The sequence below is a fragment of the Anguilla rostrata genome, chromosome 8 (genome assembly GCF_018555375.3).
Source record: "Anguilla rostrata isolate EN2019 chromosome 8, ASM1855537v3, whole genome shotgun sequence".
Classification (NCBI taxonomy): domain Eukaryota; kingdom Metazoa; phylum Chordata; class Actinopteri; order Anguilliformes; family Anguillidae; genus Anguilla; species Anguilla rostrata.
This window is the reverse complement of record NC_057940.1, coordinates 47,155,482-47,180,634: the sequence shown is the minus strand read 5'-3', so window position 1 is coordinate 47,180,634 and position 25,153 is coordinate 47,155,482. Positions and strand designations below refer to the sequence as shown.

At 46.5% G+C, this 25,153-nt stretch overlaps 1 protein-coding gene across 2 annotated transcripts in view; it reads left to right on the top strand.

Moving 5' to 3' along the window:
- The first annotated feature begins 2,699 nt into the window (after positions 1 to 2,699).
- gatad2b (GATA zinc finger domain containing 2B) overlaps positions 2,700 to 25,153 on the top strand; it is a 49,608-nt gene continuing 27,154 nt past the window's right edge. For both annotated transcript variants that reach the window (XR_010332043.1, XM_064348457.1), the window contains exon 1: positions 2,700 to 2,955. The gene's annotated coding sequence lies outside the window, so the exon portion shown is untranslated. The remainder of the gene's footprint in view (positions 2,956 to 25,153) is intronic.

The window sequence follows — 25,153 nt, the reverse complement described above, 5'->3', positions numbered from 1 at the left end:
AAACGGTTGCTGCGACCGTCGACTTCCGGTGATTGTGGTCTATTTCCGCCCCCAAATTGTTTATCCCTGACAAGAGGGGCACCATTGCACGGTTTAAATAAATTAAATAATTTTTTTTTTTTAACTCGATAAATAAAGAAATACACGATGGGGGAGGGGGTCTCACCTCTGCTGGACCACTTTGACTAAAATTCAGTCCCTAAAATAGCACGTATTTATGAAATATGTACAATTTTTTAAAAATGTTATTATTGTTGGCGTATAGCCTACTCTATTTACAGTTTTTATTGCATGGATTGCGTATCTATTGAAACTATCTCATAACATGCATTTGAGTCGAAAGGCACTCCGTCAGAGTAGAATATTTAACGCGCCAGTGATGCGTGACGTAAGCCTTTTTAGCCTATATTTGATATTACAACGATGGCAGCAGCCTAATGTTCTGCTTGAAACGGATTTTCGCACTGCATGCGATGAATATACTAGACTACGTGTGCCGGTAGCATAGCAGAGTAATAGCCGAGTAACCGTAAGCGAGGGAAGTTTCTTTTCTTTCTTTTTTTTTTTTTTAACAACAATCAACCACCTTAATGGAAAAATGTCCCAATGAGGACTTTTGAGGAAAATAAGTCTGGTCAATATGGGCTACAAAAAATGTTATGACTCTGAAGCCTCCTCTGGAATGTAAAGAGTTGCACAACTACATATTTTCAACGCGACACGTCAGTCTAGGATTTTAAAGGTAATGGCATTTCTGTTTTAGGCTGTAGGCTTGACGTCTGGACAAACTCGGCACGCTTAACCACAACCTGTGATGTCATTACCTAACTTAAACGCTTCTTTTAGCTACTCTACGCTGAATCCCAGCGGATATTCGATGGAGAGACCGACGCCGAAGCCTTTAGAAGGGTGGCGGGACGCTGCTGTCAATTTAACGAACGTATGGTTTTAATACAAGGCACCTCAGACCATATTTTTAGTAGTTTACTTGAAATGGCAGTTCGAATATCCGACGGAGGCGTAAAGCAAACCCTATTTTGGCAGGAGAACCACCAGGTTACAGTGGTTGTACCATAGCTATACAATGTCTCCCCAACCTGCCCGTTTGCCAAACGGGACTGCGCACAATTGCACCACTAGAGGGCGTAATTAGCATTGCAACCGCTAACAATGAACATTTTCCAACTCGCTTTTAGCCAAGTGGGATGTTGTTGAACGAGTAGCTACGAAGCTAACAGTCTTTGTGTGTGGCAGATAATAGTACCCCCCCCCCCCCCCCAACAAAAAACAAACGGCGTTTTCCATATCAAAACGTGCTTAACACAGTTCAGAATGTAGTCTAAATGGTGTTTGTAGCGCGACGATCTGTCACGAGCTTCCAATAGACATGAATTTCTGTCATTAGCCCTGTAAATAAATTTTACAAAATGCATGTTATCACAGAGACTCATACTATTGGAAATGACCGACTGTGAATATGAATTAACAACCGGCTGCAATTTTTCACTGCTGAATTCCAATGTAGGACTCTTAACGCATGTCTTTTTAAAATTACTTCCCTTTTTTTGAACTCGTGAATTTAAATCCTCTTTCTATTCCACGTTTTATGGGCAATGTTTGTATTATTGCATTTTAACAAGCGAATAGCCTATATGATTTTCGTTTTTAAAAAAAAGTCTTTATGTGTTTTGCAACTATAAGGGAACGCAACTAATATTCATACCATTAAAACATATTTAACACGGTCAGCATATTTGTGTTGGAATCTATAGCCATTTTTAAAATCAACTTTTAAAGGAAAGTATGTAGTAGGCTACCTAAGTCTGAGTGAATCTGATAAATAAGCTAACAGTTTACCGTAGACCCCCTTATAATTATTATGTCTTTGGTTATGCATGTGCGTTAAGATGCCCAAAGGTCACTGGTCATTTAGATTGGGTGGTGCACCAGTGTCTTGGCCTTGCCGTATACTGAACTGACAGTGGACTCATAATGCAGCATCAGAGGCCGCGGTCTGGAAGGAATTCACCTTTATTGTGTCAGTCAGGTCATGGACAATGTCGACTATCCGTCTACTGTTCATAAAAAAAACGTAAATTATACTGTTAACAGTTCTTGGTCAACGCCGTAGGTGCTCTGATATTTAACAACACAGTTAGCTAATAATCGACCACTCTAATTTAGCCATGGCATACACTAGCCTGCGTGTCTTAGTGTTAATTTCTAATTATGCACCAATTAGTCACAAATCAGAGCAATAAATGTCACTCAGAATGAAGTGCTCCTGTAATGAGCACGTACGGGGGTCGTAAGTTAAGTATTTTATTGTTTAAAACAATCAGGACTGTTCATTTAATTAGCTTGTGAGCTGTCGTTCATCATCCGTGGGCGTATTCAACTTTAGCATTACTGTTTTTTTCTTCCTTTTTTTTACAGAATAGGTAGGCCTCTGGAAATCAAGAAACGATGTACCATTATCTCCGCAGTATTTTTTCATGGGAAACTTTTGGAATTTCAGAAAGACTAAAAAGGTGACAGTTACGCTTTGGCTGTATTGTTCCTCTGGAATCTACTCAGTAGCCCCGGCGGAATGGCAAGGGAGATAATATGGCTGGCCACAATTTATCTGTCATTGTAGTGAGCTTGCCTTGCGCCGTCTACACGGAGCGCATAACAACCCATTTAGTTCCCATCATTTCGTTGGTTCTTGTCCCCTCCCCTCAAGACACAGACAACAACACACACCTTAATAGGGGCGCGTCTCCGACACAGCCGCCGACCAATAACCCGTCTGTCTGGGCAGAGACCAAGGGGGATGAACGCTTGTCGGGGCCCAATCAGCGCTTTTGTGTTGCCTGCCGGTGCCGGGGACTGGTCGTGAGGAACTGCTGCAGCGCTTCAGGATCGGAAATTGAACCCGGAGCCAGTGGAACCTGAGGGGTAAAGGCGAGTCAGGTGAGGCCGAGGATTTGACTGCGGCCTAGTCGAGGTGGAATGGGAAATTTAAAATAGCCACGGCGGGTTTTCGAATGGCTTTCGTACGATCGGTTGACTTCCTGATGTGTCGGTCTTTGTGTTCAAGGCTACCGAGGGATTAGATACGGTTGGTGAAATTGTGGTGCAAAGCCAAGACAATTGTTATATCAATGTTGTAGCTGGCAATCAACAGCACCCCAGTTCGAAGTAGCCAAGCACATTAAAACGGTCTCGGGGTTCTCGGCGTCCAGTGAACGGAGTATAGCCTACTGGGTTACGATGCTCAACTTTTCGACGCCGTGCGTTATTAATGGGGAAATAATTAAGAGTAGTGGGGAAATCGTTTCGTCTAGGGCTCCAGAATCCGTTTCATTGTTTCATCTCGTGTCTCTAGGGGTTAACCCAGATCGGTTGAGCGAGTCCTTGGTCTTCACGGCTGTGTAAGTACAGTAGCAGTGAGTGCACACAATGCGAATCCGGTACATGGGCTACTTATTGTGTTTTTTCCCGATCATTGTATCAAAAATATAATTTCGATTGTGAACTTATGTGACTAGCGGTCGTTTTAATGTTGGAAACAGGGGTGTTTTGACAGCGTTAGTGGGCGAAAAGTGGTGTGTGCGGTGGAGCTGATGGTTGTTCAATTAAAAAAAAAAAAAAATCCAAAAATGCATCAGCCATTTACGTAAGTGAAGACGTTCTCTCGCTCAACTTGCTCCACATGCACGCAAATGGCTACCCTGCATTTGACACACGTAAGACTGCAACTGAATGTAATGTGAATATAATGTATTGATCGTAACCAAACTAGGTCTGCAAATAAATCGGTGTAGATGACGTCGAAAAAGAATCGTAGATCAATAATTATATGTTGACTAATATCTCGTTGCGGCAGACACGGTAATGGTGAGACGGTGACTAATTTATACACAGGGCATCCAAGGGGCTAGATCGAAACGTCTGCGTCTCCACGTAGTTTGAGACATTTCTAAAACCCAGTTGTCATGGATTAAACCTAACCAAAAAAAGTTGACAGTTTTGACAGAAATTACTTGTATTTATCAAGTAAATCCGTTTATTTCAAAACGTACAAGTTTACAAGTGAATGTGATTTTTGAAAAAAATAAATGTTTTATTTAAAAGTATTTACATTTTTCTGATCAGCAACCTTTTTGAATCGTTATTTTACTTCATTTTGGAGCTGAACGAGTGTGTAGACGTTGCGGTTAATTTACGCAGCGACTGGACGATGCGCCAATGAAAGTTGAGGAATCTGGGTGACTGTGTCGTAACTTAATTTTTTTTTTTGCTATGCTTGCTGTTGTTTTACTTCCTGCTATGCAAAACTTTTTTCTCGACTATTAAAAAAATTCCCATTTCCCCCGTTTCGAACAGTGGTGGACATGTGGAGATACTGAAAAGGTTCCGAAAGAGGTTTTATAAACGTTTCCAACCTCTACTGTCCCATCGTATGATGTTCAATCTCAAACCTGTTTCTGTCGGTTCTGGATTACGACTGTGCGATGCCAGAAGGCATTCTCTAACCCTGTCAGCATTCAAATGGTTGTAATAGTGAATTCTTTCCTTTTACATTATTTGTTGTAGAGGCTGACCCATGGCGCGCACACACACCCACACCTCACAATAATTCAGAGTCTTGGATGGTATTATTTTGAGAAAACAATACCGAGTGAAACTATATTAGCCCTCTGAGCATTAGTATGCATTCTTCGGCCTTGTAGGGACTATTTTGTAATCAGAATTTAAAAATGTAATTTAATTTTTGAAAATGCCTAATAATTTTCCAAGGTTATTATTTGTCAGATTGTTTCGTGTCCCAAATAGATCTGTGTCGAATGCTAATTTTAAGGTAAACCATTGATCATTCTCCTGTCTCTATAATTAACAGAATGATTGGGTGTCCTTTAAGGGACTCTTTCCCTGTTTGGGTTTGTGCCCAGGGGTCGTTTAGTGTAGTGTAGTGTAGTGTAATGCAATGCATTGCAGTGCCGTGTAGTGTGCTGAGGGTTTGATATCTGAGCAGGCACTTTACCTGAACCGCAGAAGTAAAATATCCAGCTATGTAAATTGGTTGTGTGTTTAATAAGAATGCAAAGTTGCTCTGAATATGAGCGTTTGCCAAATGCCTAAAATGTAGGCTAAATATAGATGTTTTCAACAGATACACAAGATACACGTTCAAACTTTTTTTTCAGCGATTTTTGTCAGACTGTGTAAATTAATTGCCTGTTTCAAAAACACAGTCGGCACAAATATCCCAAAAATGGTGGCAGCCCATGTTTTGCAGCCCTGCTTTACACTGTCGCCCACACCTGTGGTTCAACCTGGGGCTGTCTCTCACTGTAGGGCAGGGAACCCAGCAGACCCAACCTTCTCCTTGTGGAGCCACAGGGTCTGCTGGGGTCCCAAACCTAATCCTTATGGAGCCACAGGGTCTGCTGGGTTCCCCAACCTAATCCTTATGGAGCCACAGGGTCTGCTGGGGTCCCCAACCTTCTCTCTATGGAAGCACAGGGTCTGCTGGGGTCCACAATCTTCTCTCTGTAGAACCACAGGTTCTGCTGACATCCCCAACCTTCTCCCTGTGGAGCCACAGGGTCTGCTGGGTTTCATTGTTACTCAGCGCTTAATAGATTAATTAAAGCAATTGATTAATTACACAGTTAACTCTCCACACTTTGTTTCTTGGGTCTAAACTCGTTCCTGAATTTCAATGAAACCGAGAATCGACACTTCCAGTAGTTCCCTAGGATTAACCTGGCAAACCCTGCCACGGGGGAACACGTTTTTTTGGCAGTGCCTTGTTTATGAATTTTAGTTAAGAATTGTTGCTTAACTATTGCAGTTAAAACATATCCTTCAAGTGGTACTACAGTGAACTCGCTGTCTGTGAATTTCGGGTGATGATGACATGTATTACTGAGATCCAAGAACCAAGTGCCCCAAGGTTTTAACATGAAGGGCAGCCTCGGAAAGGTGTTCCTGTGTGTTCTACACACCGTTTGGATCCCCTGGATTGCATGCCGAGTGCAGTTTTATTTCCACGCCCCATAGTCTACCTTTCAGAGTGACTGTCTAGTCTAGTAAATGCGTGAGGCTTTTGACACTGCTCAGAGTAATTAGATGTAAAGGTTGTGCCGTCAAGCACCTTTGATACACGTTCTGCTCTAATTGATAGATAGAGCTTTATTGTCATTGTTCAAGACAACAAAATTACAGAACCCTCTTAGTGCACAGCACATATAGCAAGATAAGATAAGAAGTAAAAAACAATAAAGGACTGATAAACATTGTCAATTAAAACATAAATAAATAAATAAATAAAAATAAATGAAAAAGTAAATAATAAATAAAAATGTATATAAAAGTACTGGGCTTGTGCTCCAGTTATTGCACACGGGGGGGGGGGGGAGGGATAGGGGTAAAAGCAGCATTGTTTAATTGTACCACAGCCCTGGGAAAGAAGCTGTTTTTCTTCCTGGAAGTCAGAGCTGCAATGTTCCTGTGTCTCCTTCCAGACGGCAAGAGGTTGAACAGGTGGTGGCTGGGGTGGGATGGATCTTTTGTGATGATGTGTTCACTATCCGCTGGACTGCTATTGATACAGATTTCATTGCAGATAGACCGATTAAAAAATAAAAACCCAGGTATCACCTGTGTTGTAGCTGCTTCCAGCCATCGCTAAGGTGTCATTCAGGTTTTTTTGAGATGGTAGGCCAGTGGCACCAGGAACAGGGATGGAGATCTGTTGCCTAGAAGAGATCTGTTGTGAAGTGTTTGAGCTCCACGATCTTTGTGTGTGTGGATGGCCCGGATTGGTGTGCTACAGAAGCCAAACATATCTGGTTGTATATTTCTAAAGAACACAAGTTTTGACCCTACTGATAGAAGGCACCGTTGACCAGCATAAGTTCCAAGTCGGCTGATGTTGCTGTACTGCTGGTAAAAGCTGGCCAGTGCTGGTTTTATGCTGATTTGGCTAGCTGTGCTGGGGAGGTGTTTCACAAAGCAGGATTACGGAGTCAGCTGGATAACTGTGCTGAGTAAAACCCGAAACAGCTTTTTTCACTAGTCCATGTTCCAGATTTGGGAGGGTTCTGGGTTTTACTCAGCACAGTTTTCCAGCTAACTCTGTAATCCTGCTTTGTGAAACAGGGCTGAGGCAGGCCTGTTTAGTCAAGGTGTTGGTCATGCTGGTAGTTTCCACTTGGTGATGCTAGACCAGCAGGTTCCAGTATGCTGATCAACAGGATAACAGGATAACTTCACTGGGGTGTGCTGTTTTTCTCAGCAGGTCATACTGGCCACACCAAATCACCCCCACTCATCCCCCCCACTCTGAAAGCAGCAGCCAGGAAGTGAGCAGCAAGCACCTATTCCTTTTTAGTCCCTTGTGGCCTCAATGCTGAAGTTTGGTTTTATTTTTACTCTCTGGTAGTACAGGCTTACATATGCCATATGACCACTTCCTGTGCATTGTGTACAATGCAGGTAGTATTATTTTATTATCTGCTGCAGTGAGGTCCACTGCCCAACTGAGGATGAGTGCGTCTACTCCACCAAAAAACGGCCCTTCATTCTGTCCTATTGACCCTGGCTTCGTTGTTATTCAAGCAGTCGCGCCCATAGAAACTACGTCTGCGTTCAGTTGGCCATTTGCACGCCTGCTTGCCCTGGTAACAATCCGGCCCTGGCCTACCCGCAGGCCTTTTGTGAACGTGGAGCAGACGAGCGAAACGATTGCGGCTCCACCGGCATTTAGAAGTTAGCCCCCCCACATTCATTTTGGAGCCCCGTTTCTCTCGAAAATTAAAGAGATGAATGCTCACGGTTTAAGAGGAAAATCGGTGTAATTAGCACTTAATCAGGAAAATTAATTTTATTTAAAAATACGCCCAAGTGAAAATCCTTTGAGGGAAGGCGGTTTGGGTAACGAGCACGTGAAATTAATTGATATGTGATGTTAATGACTGCGTATGAAATTGAGGCGATAAGCCAGACAGCCAATTCCCTATGACAACCGACACAAAACCCGCAATTTTCCTGTTGCTTTGGCGAATGGAAAACATCCTGGAACTGGACAGAACCGTCTTGGCGGACGGGGCGCCAGCGCGCGTGAATGGCGTGGCGGACCCGGTTTCTGCGGAGATTGGCGCTACGGTTGCAGGGGTCAGGGTTAGCAGAAATACATCCACAGACATTGTAGTCAGAGGGGGCTGCTCCCTGTGCTGGTATGGTCCCAGGATAGGTGCTCGTCAGTCGTCAGTTGGAACCCGCGTAGCGCACCCACGTCATTGCGGTGTACCCCAGGTTCGGCTCTCTCTCTCCCGTTGATAACGGGGGTTTCTGGTACTGGGGATAAATACATTTTGTTGTCCCTGTGTTATGTTAGTGGCACAGAGCAGGCTGTCAGGGGAATAGGCTCGCCCTCTAGATTCTGGTTCCTCCGGAGATTTCTTCCCAGCGGGGAGTTTTTTCTCGATGCTGTTTGAGTGTTTTTTATCTCACTTTATGGCTCTTTTTTTGGGAGTGTTCAGGCTTAGTTTTTCCCTCTTTTCTTACCTTCCTGCAAAGCGTCTTTGTGACGGCGTCTCCATAAAAAGATGCGTCTCTGGTGTGTGTGCCCTGTGCTGAGACGCAGTGCGTTGTGGGAAAGGTCTCAGTGGAAAGGTGGGAGACCGGTTAAGCCAAGGTAACAGAAAGCACAGCTTGCACATCACCCCCAAGTGCCATCAACACCCAGGATGCAGTTCATGTGACACACCTTTAACATCCAGGACGCAGTTCATGCGATGCACCTTTAACATCCAGGACGCAGTTCATGCGACGCACCTTTAACATCCAGGATGCAGTTAATGCGACGCACCTTTAACATCCAGGACGCAGTTCATGTGACACACCTTTAACATCCAGGACATAGTTCATGCGATGTACCTTTAACATCCAGGACGCAGTTCATGCGACGCACCTTTAACATCCAGGACGCAGTTCATGCGATGCACCTTTAACATCCAGGACACAGTTCATGCAATGCACCTTTAACATCCAGGGCGCATGTGATGCACCTTTTCCACTCTTCACCAAACCACCTGGGAAGAACAGAATATCGGCGTTCCTCCCAACAGTCATATTTTTCTCACCACTGACTTTTGTTTCTTCCCACTGGGGATTGTCTGTGCATAACCTGCCGAATTTTTGGGGGATTCTGGCGTAGTTCTGCCAAATCTTTTCCCAGTTTCCTCTTTCTGTAAAGCGTTGTTGTGACAATGTCCCTGTAAAAAGAAAAGCTGTAAACAAATGAAATTGAATTTAACTGAATACGGTTAAACCTTTGTTTTGGGGATCTTTAGGAATGGGGTAGGACAGCCCTGCTCTAGCTGTTGAATGAGGTGTGCTTTGTTAGGGTTGAAGTGAAAACCTACAGGATGCTAGATCTCCTGGAATAGGGTTGGGCAGCCTTGCTCTTGCTGTTGAATGAGGTGTGCTTTGTTAGGGTTGAAGTGAAAACTTACAGGATGGTAGAGCTCCAGGAACAGGGTTGGGCAGCCCTGCCCCATGTGAGATCCCCAGTCTGGACATGGACCGGGAGACCCATCATGCTCTTCGGGATGGCATCTGCTCACCTTTGTTCCTAGAGTGCTGCCTAACTTCAGCGACATCATCGGTAGCCAATCACCAAGTCAGATGGTGGATTGCTTCCTATTTGATAATGGGCCAGTAATCATGTAATCAGTGGACCAGGAACTGGCCGTTTGCTGCATTGTGCATGGAGGGGCTTGCGTGTGTAGCCTCTGGTCGACGATGCTCGTTGCTGGATGATCTGCTGATGGGTGTGCTGCGCCGTATAACATACATGACATCACGAGGACGCGGCTGGGTCGCAAAATTGTGTGCGCAGATGGAATCTACTGGATTTTTGCTTGAAATTTTGCTTGAATCCAGCATTGCAACCATCACCTGACAGGCCTGATAAGGTCGTTAAAAATGTGATAAAAAGGAGCTAGCGGGGATTTGTATTGGATTGATTGGCGTGTTTTGGTGTCAACCTTGTTAGCACCTGAGTGGGGTGCGGGGCACTAGCAGGCTTCATGCTATGCTTGTTAAGCCCACAGAAAAACACTGAATAGAGCGCTATGAGGCTTAATTACAGGTCCTACCCAGCTGTGAGATTTACACACACACACACATGTGGGTGCACACGCACGCATACACACACACATACGGGTACACACACACGCACGCACACATGCGTGCATACGCACACATACGTGTGCACACATGCACACATGTATGCACATACTGTACACTCACACACATGTATACATACACACACGCACACTTATACAGGCACACGCATACATGCATGTACACACACACTATGCATGCATACGCACACATGCTTGTATACACACATCCACACATAAACGTATGCACACACACACACTATACACGCGTACGCACACATGCTTATAAACACACATTTACATACGCACTTACACTTACATAAATGCACAACTTGTACTCTTATAAGTATACATGTATTCACTCACACACACACGCAGAAGCAGTAAGTACAGCCGTTTAAGTGTTTCGTTAACCTGGTTTCACGTGTGTACTCTAGTATTGGGCTCAGAATTAATGAAAGCAGAGTTCACTGTTGGAAACACGAGTCACTTAAGCCTGATTAATTCCATCTCGCCTGCGCTAATGCGGCGGCCGATTGGCAGCTGCACGACCCTGAGAGCACTAGATCTGCAGCTCCCCCGCAGAGTGGACGAGAGGAGGCAGTCGCAGGGAGCTTCCCCTCTGATGCAGTTTTGCGTCTCTCTTCTTACCGTCTGTGAACCCTGTGGCCCTCCTCCCGGTGTCCCTCTCCTTGTCCTGGAGTCAGCCAAACCTGCCTGTCCCATTCCCACCACCCACAATGCCATGCTGCAGATTTGGGAGAGGCACGCTCATGCTATCGTGCATGTCAGCCCCTGATGTCTTCATTCCCCAGTTCCCTAGCTGGGCAGGTGTGGTTGTGTGCTCATTCTACCATGCTGTGCAGAGTTGTGTAGTTAGATCGCAGGTGCCCAGTAGACCAGAGGGGGTGCTCTTGTGTGAGATCAGTCATGGGGCTTCCTGTTAGCTGAAAGCCCTCCCTCCCAGTGGTACGCAGCCTGGTGCATTCAGGTTCAGGTTAGGATACTGGCCTGGCATGGTCAGGTTCTGGTTAAAATACTGGCCTGGTATGGTCAGGTTTTGGTTGGGATACTGGCCTGGTACAGCCAGGTTCTTGTTGGGATACTGGCCTAGTACAGTCAGGTTCTGGTTTGGATACTGACCTAGTACAGTCAGGTTCTGGTTGGGATACTGGCCTAGTACATTCAGGTTCTGGTGGGGGTTCTGGCCTGGTGCAGTCAGAATCTGGTTGGGATACTGGCCTGGTATGGTCAGGTTCTGGTTGGGATACTGGCCTAGTACAGTCAGGTTCTGGTAGGGGTTCTGGCCTGGTGCGGCCAGGTTTTCGTTGGGATACTGGCCTGGTACAGTCAGGTTCTGGTTGGGATACTGGCCTAGTACAGTCAGGTTCTGGTGGGGGTTCTGGCCTGGTGCAGTCAGAATCTGGTTGGGATACTGACCTTGTACAGTCAGGTTCTGGTTGGGATACTGGCCTAGTACAGTCAGGTTCTGGTAGGGGTTCTGGCCTGGTGCGGCCAGGTTTTCGTTGGGATACTGGCCTGGTACAGTCAGGTTCTGGTTGGGATACTGGCCTAGTACAGTCAGGTTCTGGTTGGGATACTGACATAGTACAGTCAGGTTCTGGTTGGGATACTGACCTAGTACAGTCAGGTTCTGGTTGGGATACTGGCCTAGTACAGTCAGGTTCTGGTTGGGGTACTGGCCTGGTACAGTCAGGTTCTGGTTGGGATACTGGCCTAGTACAGTCAGGTTCTGTTTGGGATACTGGCCTAGTACAGTCAGGTTCTGGTTGGGATACTGACATAGTACAGTCAGGTTCTGGTTGGGATACTGACCTAGTACAGTCAGGTTCTGGTTGGGATACTGGCCTAGTACAGTCAGGTTCTGGTTGGGGTACTGGCCTGGTACAGTCAGGTTCTGGTTGGGTTACTGGCCTACTGTGTTCAGGTTCTGCTTAATATACTGGTCTGGCATGGTCATGTTTTGGATGGGATACAGGCCTGGTATAGTCAGGTTTCAGTAGGGATAATGCCCTTGTACAGTCAGGTTCTGGTTATAATTCAGGCTTAGTAAGGTCAGGTTCTGGTTGAGATACTGGCCTGAGACAGTCAGGTTCTGGTTGGGATACTGGCCTGAGACAGTCAGGTTCTGGTTGGGATACTGGCCTAGTACAGTCAGGTTCTGGTTGGGATACTGGCCTAGTACAGTCAGGTTCTGGTTGGGGTGCTGGCCTGGTACAGTCAGGTTCTGTTTGGGATACTGGCCTAGTACAGTCAGGTTCTGGTTGGGGTACTGGCCTGGTACAGTCAGGTTCTGTTTAGTATACTGGTCAGGCACGATCATATTCTGGTTGGGATACAGGCCTGGTATAGCTAGTTTTCAGTAGGGATTATGGTCTTGTACAGTCAGGTTCTGGTTATAATACAGGCTTAATATGGCCAGGTTCTGGTTGAGATGCTGGCCTAGTACCGATAGGTTTTGATTGGGGTACTGGCCTAATACAGTCAGGCTCTGGTTTGGATACTGGTCTAGTACATTCAGGTTCTGGTTAGTATACTGGTCTGGCATGGTCATGGGATGCAGGCCTGGTATAGTCAGGTTTCAGTAGGGATAATGGCCTTGTACAGTCAGGTTCTGGTTATAATACAGGCCTAGTCAGGTCAGGGCCTAGGTTGGGATACTGGGCTGGTATAGTCAGGTTCTGGTTAGAATACTGGCGTGAGACAGTCAGGTTCTGGTTGGAATACTGGGCTGGTACAGCGAGGTTCTGGTTAGGATACTGGCCTGGCATGGTCAGGTTCTGGTTAGAACACTGGCTTGGTATGGTCAGGTTTCAGTAGGAATAATGGTCTGATATGGTCAGATTCTGGTTGAGATACTGGCCTGGCATGGTCCGGTTATGATTAGGATACTGGTTTATCATGGTAAGTCAGTTGCCGCCTTTAGGATTTCTCTGAGAGAGTGAGGGAGATGTGCTTACTCTGGCTATGAAGGTCACTGCAGGAGAGAGTGCAACAGAGGTTACTGGGGTTTGGATACATTCTTTCTCTCTCTCCCTAAAATGTATGTTCTTCCTCTCTCCTCTGTCTTTCCCTCTCTCAAACTCATTCTCTCGCTGTTGCTCTCTGCCCACTCTTTCTCTCTCTCACTCTCCTCTTATGACCCTTCCTCTTTCACCTTCTTCTCTGTATCTCTCTCTCTGGTGACCCATCTTTTAGGGGTTGATGTACACTGCTTTGTCTCTCTGGGTAGAACAAGGTGTGCTTTATGCCTCTGGAGAACATGTATCCTCCTCTCTCTCTCTCACACACTCTCTTCCTCTGTTCTGTCTTTCTCTCTCCCTCCCTCCCACTTGGTGTTTCTGTACGCTGTGCTCACGGTGTAGTGATGGACTGTGGTAATGGGAAGCTGTTAGCATAGCATCACCTGCGGCAAAACGGCACCGTTAGCAAAACTGCGTGTTTTGCAGTGGTGCTCCTCACGGGGCCCCCTTTTGGAGGGGGGAGGTTGAGGATGGACCTCGCTTTAGCCAGTGCTTGACACCCCGCTACCTTCTGACAGATGGGCGGCGGCCATTTTACAGTGGAACACCCGCCATGCTCCAGCAGGGAAGCGGAGGATGTGATTTATTTGGCTAATTAGGTGGGGCTGAGAGGGGGGGGGGGTGATTAGGTGTGCAGGCATAGGAGGTGGCAGACTGGGATTTGGGCCAGGACTGAGGTTTGCCACAGTCGCTCTCTCCACAGACTACCTTCGGTTCTGACACTCACAGCCCAAACTCCAATACCCAGAACCCCCAACAAAAAGATTATTTTCCAGAATTTTAAACTTGCCGTTTTGGTCTGAGGCAGGTCCGAGTCTGCTGCCGTGGTTCTTGGGCACCGTACCTTGGAGAAATGAATAATTTGAGTTTGTGCCTATATTCAATTTGACAATGACAATAAGGAAGTTGAAGGTTGAGATCTGCTGAAAAAGCTATTATTGGTTCAGTCAAATAGTTCTGGTCTTTTTTTGGGTCTAGGTCTGGTAGTCTTCAGTTTCGTTACAGTTTCGTTACTTCTTCCTGGTGCTGGAGTTGTTAGGTCCACTTCAAGCTAGGGCCCCGTATCACAAAGAAGGATTGCTGAGTTAGCTGGATAACTGCACTAAAACCCAGAAACCCAGAACTGCTCTTTTTACTCCAGTCTATGTTCCACGCCTGAGAGGGTTCTGGGTTTTTCTCAGCAGTTATCCAGCTAACTCAGTAATCTTGCTTCATGGTGCAGGTTCCAGGTCTATGTTTTATTTATGTGCCCTACGATGGTTTGGTGACCTCTCGCCTAGTGGATGCTGGGATTGCTCCTGTGACCTTGACCAGGAATAAGCGAGTTAGATAATAGATGGAGTGTTTCTGAGGCTTAGCTTTATACTGTTATGCAGCTGTTATACAGCTGGGTATTTTACCAAAGTAGTTTATGATAACCTCTTAGTGCAAGCCCCTAGTGGTCGGCATGCCGGCATGCCGAGATTACTGAACTGAGACATTCGGCGCTACTGCAACCAAAGTATGAGTTCAAAACAGAAATGCGTTGTTTTAGTTTCATTAGTAGACGATACACGACAACTATGCCGAATACGGAGTTTTGCAGCGCCACCATTGTCGCTCTGGTCGTTCATTTAACAGGCACCCCCTCCCTGCAGTCTCATCTACAACTACACCCCCCACCCATGACATAATGGACAATGTTATCTATCTTGGCATTCATAAAAATATTGTTTCACCACTAAAAAATCGTATTCCATCATAGCAACAAGATAAACCTGACAATAGCCCTAAGATATGCCAATACAGCAGTGAAAACGCTGCTCACTGAATAACAAAATAAACGAGAAAAAGTTTTTAAAAATGATACTGTGTCATTCCACAGTCAGTATCTGGGACTAAATATTGAATAGATATACAACCTTACCCTTGGTTTTACGCGTAGAGATGTCCCTTTTGAGACATATATTGAGTGGTCATATATTGTCTTGGACAATCTGTTTGTGAAATATACGCGCATTTGTAATGATTGGGTACCTTCCAAAATAGCTGTGTATAATACCATACGTGTTGTTTACGACATTGTCGCCCTTTTTAGCCCTTTTTTACAGTCTGGCTTGATTGACAAATCATTTATTCAGTAGATGAGAGTATAAGCTTCCTAACGATGTATAACAGCGTAACCAAAATTTTTTTTATCATATTCACTTACGCATTCACTCTGTGGTATCCGTAAAATATGCTGCACCTAACGAAACGTGGTCAACGTTTTTTTGTAATTTCCTGGAAAATACTATTATTATTGAGGACTTCTGGGCATACCTAAGCCATATGTTTCCTGATAGACCTAGCTGAAATCGTTTTCTGGAGCAAAACAGAAGCGAATAGAACAGTATCATTAATTTACTGTCTCTGCCTCCATCTACTGAACATAGATAAGATTTCATCATTGCTATGTAAGTATTACTGCTCACAATATTTCGGTTATATACGTTATTTTTTAAATAGGTTAGTGGTATTATATAATGTGGATATTTCACACTGTAATGTAAGCGTTAGTTAGTAGTGTAATAGTTTTTGTGAAGCATGCAACAGTGATGATGTGAGAGTTGGGACATTGCCCAAACGTGGTGGACGGTTGAAAATTGTTTTCATGCCGTCCCATCCCCATACAAGAAAACATACGAGAGTACAAGAGTTAATTATTACACATTTAGGTACTGTACCGCATTGTGTGACAATATTTTTGCATTATTTTTAAATCTGGTAGCAATGTTTCTTCTTAAACCTTCATAAGGGGCTAATTTATATGCTTTATATTGGACAAAGAGCATTTTATTCATTTTTGGAGAGGGGTTAAGTACGTTACTCAAGGGTGCACCAGTAGAGCACTGTCTGGGATTGAACCGGCAACCCCTCCATCGCAATCCCAGGTTCCTCACAGTGCACAGTGGAATCCCGGAGGGTCAGATCGCTCTTGCCCTTCCCCTCTGCGTATGCTGCTTGGCGTGGCAGTGCCCAGAGCTGCAGGGACGGGCCAGAGCAATTGGTCCCATTCTCAGAGAGCGGTTTCTGGGGAGTTTGGCGGATCTGTACGCTTGCTTCCATTGATTCCCTCTGTCCCTTTTTTCTTTCTTTCTTTTCTGTCCTTTACTCTTTCTCTCTTTCTAGTCTTTTACTCTTTCTTTATTTCCTGTCCTTTGCTCTTACTTTCATTCCTCCCCTTTACTCTTTCTTTTGTCTTTACTGCCTCGTTCACCCCTTCTTTCACCTCTTCTGTCTGTCTTGCTGTATTTTTCTCCTTTTCATACTCTTTCATCCTCTGTGTCCTTTCTCTCAGTAAAGGTTCCTCTGGCCTCACAGTACCACTGTTCTGGGATCAGTAAAGGTTCCTCTGGCCTCACAGTACCACTGTTCTGGGATCAGTGGAGATTCCTGTGTCCTCACAGTACCACTGTTCTGGGATCAGTGGAGATTCCTGTGTCCTCACAGTACCACTGTCCTGGGATCAGTGGAGATTCCTGTGTTCTCACAGTACCATTGTTCTGGGATCAGTGGAGATTCCTGTGTTCTCGCAGTACCACTGTTCTGGGATCAGTGCCTGTTCTCTCTCGACTCTGTGGTCTGTTTCTCATGGTGCAGTCCCACTTCTCCACTGATCCTATCTGGCTTTGACAAACTGTGCCCCCCACTCTAGAACGGCAGATCACCTGGCGTGTGTGTGTGTGCCCGCTTATTTGTATGTGTGTGTGCATGCGCGTATTGGTGTGTGTGTGTTCACATTTGTATTTGTGTGTGTGTGTGTGTGTGTGTGTGAGAGAGTGTGTGTATGTGTGTGTGCATGAGAGTGTGCGTGTGTGCATGCTTGTGCTTGTGTGTGTGCATGTTTGTGTATGTGCTTGGGTGTGTGTGTGTGTGCGTGCTTGTGCATGTGTGTGTGGGTGTGTGCTTGTACGTGTGTGTGCGTGCTTGTGCATGTCTGTGTATGCATGCTTGTATGTGTGTGTGTGTGTGCATGCTTGTGCGCGTATATGCATGCTTGTGCGTGTGTGTGCATGCTTGTGCGGGTGTGTGTGCGTGCTTGTACGCGTTTGTGTATGTGTGTGTTCGCATGTGTCCATGTGTGTACGTGTGTGTGTGCATGCTTGTGAGTGTGTGTGTGTGCATGCTTGTGCGTGTGTGTGCATTCGTGTGCTGTGTGTGTGTGTGCATACGTGCGTGCGTGCATTCTTGTGCGTGTGTGCGCTTGTGTGTGTGTGTGTGTGTGTGTACTTGTGCATGTATAGTAAGAGATAAACAAATGGATAGATTTTTATTGGCTGTGGTGCACAGAAATTGTGAAAGTCCAGTTTCTCCACTCCTTTTATTTAAACCAAGAGGAGCGCGAGTTGAGGTTTGGGGGGAAAAAGCTATGAAGCACTCAAAACCTTAATCGAATGACTCCAGAAAGGAGGCAGAACCCAGACGAGCGTGGAACTGCACCACGGCGGCAGGCGGGAGGGTGAGGAGGGGTGTGGTGGGCTGAGGTGGGCATGGCCAGTTTAGGATCAAGCAGTCCAAACATATGCTGGGAGACCTGAGGTTTTCAGCGAGTTTCATATACGGCTCCATTCTAGAAAAGATGGTCAATAATGGAGAGATTCCAGCACACACACTCTCTCCCTCTGTCTTTCTCTCTCTGTCTCTATAACGAGGGATCAGACACATCTTGGTGAAATTGGTCTCCTGCCCCTTTAAATACAGTCACAAATCTTTCCCCCTCTGTTTCTTTTAAAAAAATGTATTTATTTATTTTTTTTAACTGGAGTGATCAGCGCAGGGAAAATGTGAGAGCCAGTCTAAGCCGGTTTGTAACCTCAGGACACGGAATTATTTCTTAACATGTAGCCGTTAGCGGTCAGAACGTCACAGGGAGACTGGAGTGGGAGAGTGAAGGAGAGAGAGAGGGAGGGAGGGATTGAGAGAGACAGGGAGAGGGACGAGAGAAAGAGACGGGAGGGTGGGGGTGTGTTGGGGGAGGGGCGAGCGATCCTCATGCTTTGGAGAAAGAAAGGAGACAACGGGTATGCACTTCTGCAGAAAGCAGGATCTCAACCTGGCAGCTTCACAAGAGGCTGAGCATGGAACTTAAGAGCGCTGGGTGGGGCCTGACAGAATGGGGGGGGTGTGCTCACGTTTAAAACACAGAATGGGGGGTGTGCTCACATTTAAAACACAGAAATGGGGGGGTGCTCACGTTTAAAACACAGAAGGGGGGTGTGCTCACGTTTAAAACACAGAATGGGGGGTGGGCGTTTCCTCACGTTTAAAACACAGAACGGGGGGTGGGCGTTTCCTCACGTTTAAAACACAGAACGGGGGTGGGCGTTTCCTCACGTTTAAAACACAGAACGGGGGAGTGTGCTCACGTTTAAAACACAGAATGGGGGGGGGTGGGGGTGGGGGTGGCTACGTTTAAAACACAGAATGGGGGGGGTGTGCTCACGTTTAAAACACAGAATGGGGGGGTGGGGGTGGGGGGTGCTTACGTTTAAAACACAGAATGGAGGGGGGCCGTGTGTGCTCACGTTTAAAACACAGAATTAGTTCACACAAGGTGTGTTTGTAGTTATGTACCACGTAAATGTGTGTGTTTGTCTGTGTGTGTGTTCAAGGTGTCTGCGTGTGTGTGCACGTGTGTGTGAGGTGTGTGCGTGTGCAAGGTGCTTGTTTGCGTGTGTGCGCGTGTGTGTGTTTGTGTGTGTGCTTGTTTGTGTGTGAGGTGTGTGCGTGTGCACATGTATGAGTGTTTGTGTGTGTGTTTGTGTTTGTGTGTGCATGTGTGCATGTGTGTGAGAGGTGCAGTCATTACTGCCTCTCCTCTCCCTGTCCTCCTCAGGACATGTCTAGACTCTTTCACTTTCGCTGCTGTTCCATGGCCTGACCCCTCCCACCACCCCTCACCCCCCACCACCCCTTCCCCCCCACCCCCACCCTTTTTTCTACTTCCTCCTTACTCCCCTTTGGCCCCACCCATCCTTGCCCAATCGGCCCTCGTCTCCACCCCTCCCTGCCTCCCTCAGGCGACAGCAGAAAAAAGGAATTGATTAGTGGCACGGTTTAAAAATAGAAGGGCCCGTCACTATGGAAACGGCCACAATGAGCTGTTGTCTTATTTAATGAGGACCCTGGGTTTGAGTGTGTGTGTGTGTGTGTGCGCGCGCATTGTGTGTGTGTGTGTGCGTGAGACTGTTTGTGTATGGTATGCATGCATGCATGTCGTCGCTGTGTGTGAATGTGTGTGTATGATTCCTCTGTGAGACTGGTTTGGTTTTTCTCAGCTGGAGGTGTTGGTCTCATCCCAGATAGGTACTAATTTAAATATAAAAACATATGAACTGTTCATGCCACATATACAAACCCTGCTAATTACTCATAAAAACCCTGCCAATTCCACATTAAAATACTGTTATTTCCGCCTATAAAAACTACTAATTCCACATGAAAATACTGTTATTTCCACTTATAAAAACTCTGCTAATTCCACATAAAAATTCTGTTAATTCCACATATAAAAACTACTAGTTCCACATAAAAATGCAGTTTTGTCCACATATAAAAACCATGCTAATTCCACATAAAACTTTGTTTCTTTCCACATATAAAAACCCTGCTTGTTCCACACATGAAACTGTTCATTCCATATATAAAAACCCTGCTAGTTTCTCATATAAAAACCCTGCTAATTCCACATGTAAAAACCCTGCTAGTTCCACATATAAAAACCCTGTTAGTTCCACATACAAATACTGTTGATTCCACATAAAAAAGCCCTGCGAATTCCATGCATGAAACCGTTCATTTCACATATAAAACCCTTCTTATTCCACATGAAAAAACTGCTAGTTCCACATATAAAAACCCTGCTAGTTCCACATATAAAAACCCTGATGATTTCACATACGAAAAACCAGTTTATCCCACACGTAAAAACCTTGCTAATTCCATATATAAAACACTGCTAATTTCAAATAATAAAAAAATCTAATCTAATTTCTCATAAAAACCCTGCTATTTCTACAAATAAAAACCCTGAGTGTATGTGTGCGTGTGTGTGTGCGCGTGCATGTTGTCACTGTGTGTGAATATGTATGTGTGTATGATTCCTCTGTGTGCCTGCTTTGTTTTCTCTCACCTGGAGGTGTTGGTCTCATCCCAGGTAGGTACTAATTTCAAATTTAAAAACATATGAACTGTTCATGCCACATATAAAAACCCTGCTAATTCCATCCTATAAAAACCTGCTGATTTCACATAAAAGCCTTGCTAATTTCACACACAAAACTCTTCATTTCACATATAAAAACTCTGCTAATTCCACGTAAAAATCCCTGGTAAAATATCACATATAAACCCCCCCTAATTCCACCTATGAAACCCTGCTAAATTCACATATAAAAACATACAATTTCACACATTAAAGCTGTCCTAATTCCTCGTATAAAACCCTATTAATTTCACCTATAAAACCCTGCGAATTTCACATTTAAACACCCTCCTCATTCCTCTTATAAAATCAAACCTAATTTCGCACTTAAATGCCTTGTATAAGATACCCGGCCCGTTCCACATATAAAAGCCCTGCTAATTCCTATTGGCTTTGCGTAGCCGAGGACCTATGCTGCCTCCTTATCCACGTCCTGTTACCCACAACTCTCTGTGCAGTCCGCGTCAGCCAGTTATGCCTCTGTTGCCATGGGCACCATCCCCCTAATTAGGCTCATTAGTGTCAGAAAGTAGCCGGATGCAAATGGTGGTCATAACCGCCCCAAACCACCCCCACCAACTCTGTAATCTGCAGCTGGGGTGTCAGTGTGTGGGTTGATGGTGATGTAGCGCCGCCAATTAGCAAATTAGCCGACTTGTTTAGCGGTTGCCCTCGTGCGCCGACCTCCACTTCTTGCTCTTTTATAACACAGAGACTGTTGTGTTCGTGTTCACGGCCGAGGCGGTGGTGGGCTGCCCTGGACCAACTGCAGTGGTAAACGCCATTTGTGTTGCGTGTCACCCTCTTTTTTATTTTATTTTAAATATGCATTTTATTGATAAGGAAATTTGATTCACGCTCTTTCAATATGAATACCATAATATAGCTGGGTGACTACTGGAGTAATCTGGGGTTTTAAAGTATTTTTGCGTAAGGGTGCGTGGGAATTGAACCTTTTAACCTCTGAGTCACAAGCCTGGTTACCTAACCATTGTGCTACACGTGCGGCCTCCTGGGTAATGTAGTCCTCCCAGTTCAGCAAGCGGGCCTGTCCTCTCTGCTGGGGGGCTAATGGGTAATTAGCAGGCAGTTGTACTGTTTATCTGATTAGATTGCCTGATTGCCCCCACCAGCCCCCCTTCTCACCCCCGTCAGGCAACTGAGGGGCCAAGGCCCCGCACCTCTCCTGAATAACCGGTCATTTTGAGCGCCGGCTGTTGTCGATGCTGCCGAATTTTATGGCCGCCCAGGCCTTTGTGTAAAAAATTATTGACTTTGTGACGGGAGCCTTCCTGCACACCAAAGCTTTTTTTTCTCCATGGCTTCTCCATCAGCTGCTGCCGCAGTTAACTGTTGATTTAAAAATTAGTGTCTCTCCGTGTATGTATGTGTGTGTGTGTCCCTATGTGTCACTGTGTGTCCCTGTGTGTATGTGTGCGTCCCTGTGTGTGCCTGTGTGTTCCCATCTGTCCCTGTGTGTGTCCCTGTGTGTGTGTATGCGCGCATGTGTCCTTGTGTGTCCCTGTCTGTCCATGTGTGTGTGCGCGCACCTGTGTCCTTGTGTGTCCCCGTCTGTCCCTGTGTATATGTGTGTGTGTGTGTGTTCCTGTGTTTATGTGTGTGCGCGCCTGTGTCCTTGTGTGTCCCCATCTGTCCCTGTGTGTGTGTGTGTGTGCGTGTGTGTGTATGTGTGTGTGAACGCCTGTGTCCTTGTATGTCCCTGTGTGTGTGTGTGTGAGAGAGAGGGAGAGGGAGGCGGAGAGAGGGAAAGGGAGAGGGAGAGAGGGACAGAGACAGAGAGAGAGCAAGAGACAGAGAGAGGGAGAGGGAGGCAGAGAGAGAGAGGGAGAGAGAGATTGAGAGAGAGAGAAATGGAGAGAGAAACATAGAAAGAGACATTGAGATGGAGAGAATAGTACTTTCTCTACCTTGCAGCTAGATAACATCATCTGCTAGTTTTGTAGCCCTGTCATGCATTTCTGTTTAGTGTGTTTAATCCCCAATTCATCAGATTTAGTAAGCGATATTTGAGTTCCTCTCCTTGTCTCTGCAGTTCAGACAGAAGTACATACAGAGATTTTATTTTGTCACAGTTCTGTATCTGTGCCGCATCTGTGCCTGCTCTGCACCTTATCTGTGCCATATCTGCACCGTATCTGTGCCAGCTCTGCGCCAGCTCTGCGCCATATCTGTGCCTGCTCTGCGCCATATCTGCGCCCATATCAGTGCCGAATCTGCGCAGTATCTGCACCGTATCTGTGCCACACCTGTGCCACATCTGTGCCAGCTCTTCCCGCATCTGTGCTGTATCTGTGCCGTATCTGTGCCAGCTCTTCGCCGTATCTGTGCCGTATCTGTGCCAGCTCTTTTCGCCATATCTGTGCCGTATCTGTGCCAGCTCTTCGCCATATCTGTGCCGCATCTGTGCCAGCTCTTCGCCGTATCTGTGCCATATCTGTGCCAGCTCTTCGCTGTATCTGTGCCAGCTCTTCGCCATATCTGTGCCATATCTGTGCCAGCTCTTCGCCGTATCTGTGCCATATCTGTGCCAGCTCTTCGCTGTATCTATGCCATATCTGTGCCGTATCTGCGCCATATCTGTGCCGTATGTCTGCTGTATCTGTGCCAGCTCTTCGCCGTATCTGTACCGTATCTGTACCAGCTCTTCGCCATATCTGTGCTGTATCTGTGTCATATCTGTGCCAGCTCTTCGCCGTATCTGTGCCATATCTGTGCCGTATCTGAGACAGCTCTCTGCCGTATCTGCGCCTTATCTGTGCTGGCTGTGCTGCGCGCTGTGAGTGTGCCACCACAGTGGTGTACAGCGTTTACTGCACAGTCCGTCCTCAGGCTGGGCTCCGATGGCACCTGTACGCCAGTCTTTCTCACCGCTGTTAGGCGTGTTCTGTTTTTGTGTTCTGTTGCCATATGTCAGTAAGCAGAAAGGAACAGTGGGGCAGAACAGGGCAGATCTCTCTACCTGTTCCCTCTGTCGATTGAGTGGCCCCTCACGCGGCAGGAGGCGGGGGAGGATCCAGATCAGATGTTCTGGAAAAATGTGTTCTGACCACCAGCTGCCTGCCCCGCATTAACACACACACGCATACACACATACACACATACACACATACACACATACACACATACACACATGCGCACACACACACACACACGCGCGTGCACACTGCTCACCCTGTTTGACCCTGGCCTCAGCTCAGGCTTTTTGTGTATGTGGGTCAGACTGTGGCCCCTGCAGTTATGCTCTGTAATGATGGCATTATTAATAACAACAGCAGCACTAATAATAAAACACCGTTATGTACTTCCCTTTGGTCCTGGGCTGGGGGGGAGGGGGGACGGACTGCTCTGGGGGGTTCCCGCCATTTTGCTGCAGAGTGACGGCTACGCTCCAGCCGAGGTGAGGGGCGGTTTCATTCAGCCAGCTAAAGAAGCAGATGCTTGGGTTGCCAGATTGGGAGTGCTGATTGCTAAATATCCCCTGGATTTTGAGGCGAACGACCAAGCATAGTGGGGGGAGTGGGGCGTGATTTTGATGGTGCACGTGTAATGGGAAACAGCTCTACCCTTGGGTGTGGGGGAAATCATGCTCATGTATGAAAGACACATTATTAAAAGCCCCTCCCTGTCCCTGCCCCCACGAGCCTCAGCGTGCTGCTTATATTTACAGCCGCCCAGAAATGTACTGGGGCATCGGTGTGTTTTGGAAGGGGGGGGGGGATCACAGGCATAGTTGCTGCAGGGGTGGTCTTGGGCAAAGAGGTTCTCGGGGTGGGGGAAGAGGTGCTGTTGGGAGGGAGCATTGCGCATAGCGGCTTTGGGGGTAGGTCTTGGACAAAGCGTTTGTGGGGGTGGGGGGGGGGCTATGGCGAAGCAATTGTAGGGGGGATCTTGGGGGAAGAAGTTGTGGGGGGGGCCTTGCGAATAACGGCTGTTGGGGCAGGGTCTTGGGCGAACTGTTTGTGGGGGGAGCCTTGGGCGAAGTGGTTGTGGGGGGAGCCTTGGGCATAGTGGCTGTGGGGACAGGATCGTGGGCGAAGTGTTTGTGGGGGGAGCCTTGGGCGTAGCGGTTGTGGTGGGGGTGGCCTTGCGCATAGTGGCTGTGGGGGGTGCCTTTGGCAACACGTTGGTGGGAGGGTGATGTACAGTAGCTCAATGGTTTACAGTAGCGTGGTGTACAGTAGCATAGTGTACTGTAGCATCGTTTAAAGTAGAGTGGTTTACAGAAGAGTGGTGTAGAGTAGCACAGTGGTGTACAGGAGCTCTGGTGTACAGTAGAGTGGTGTGCAGTAGAGTGGTGTACAGTAGCGTGGTATGCAGTCGCTCAGTGGTGTACGGTAGAGTGGTGTACAGTAGCTCTATGGTGTACAGTATAGTTGTCTACAGTAGCTCAGTGGTGTACAGTGGAATGGTCTACAGTAGAGGGGTGTACAGTAGCTCAGTGGTGTATGGTAGAGTGGTGTACAGTAGCTCTGTGGTGTACAATTAGTGGTCTACAGTTATTCAGTGGTGTATAGTGGAGTGGTGTAAAGTAGCTCAGTAGTGTACAGTAGGGTGGTGCACAGTAGCTCGGTGGTGTACAGTAGTGGTGTATATTAGAGTGGTGTGCAGTAGAGTGGTTGTCCGTAGCTCAGTGGTGTTCAGTAGCTCAGTGGTGTACGGTAGAGTGGTGTACTGTAGTTCTA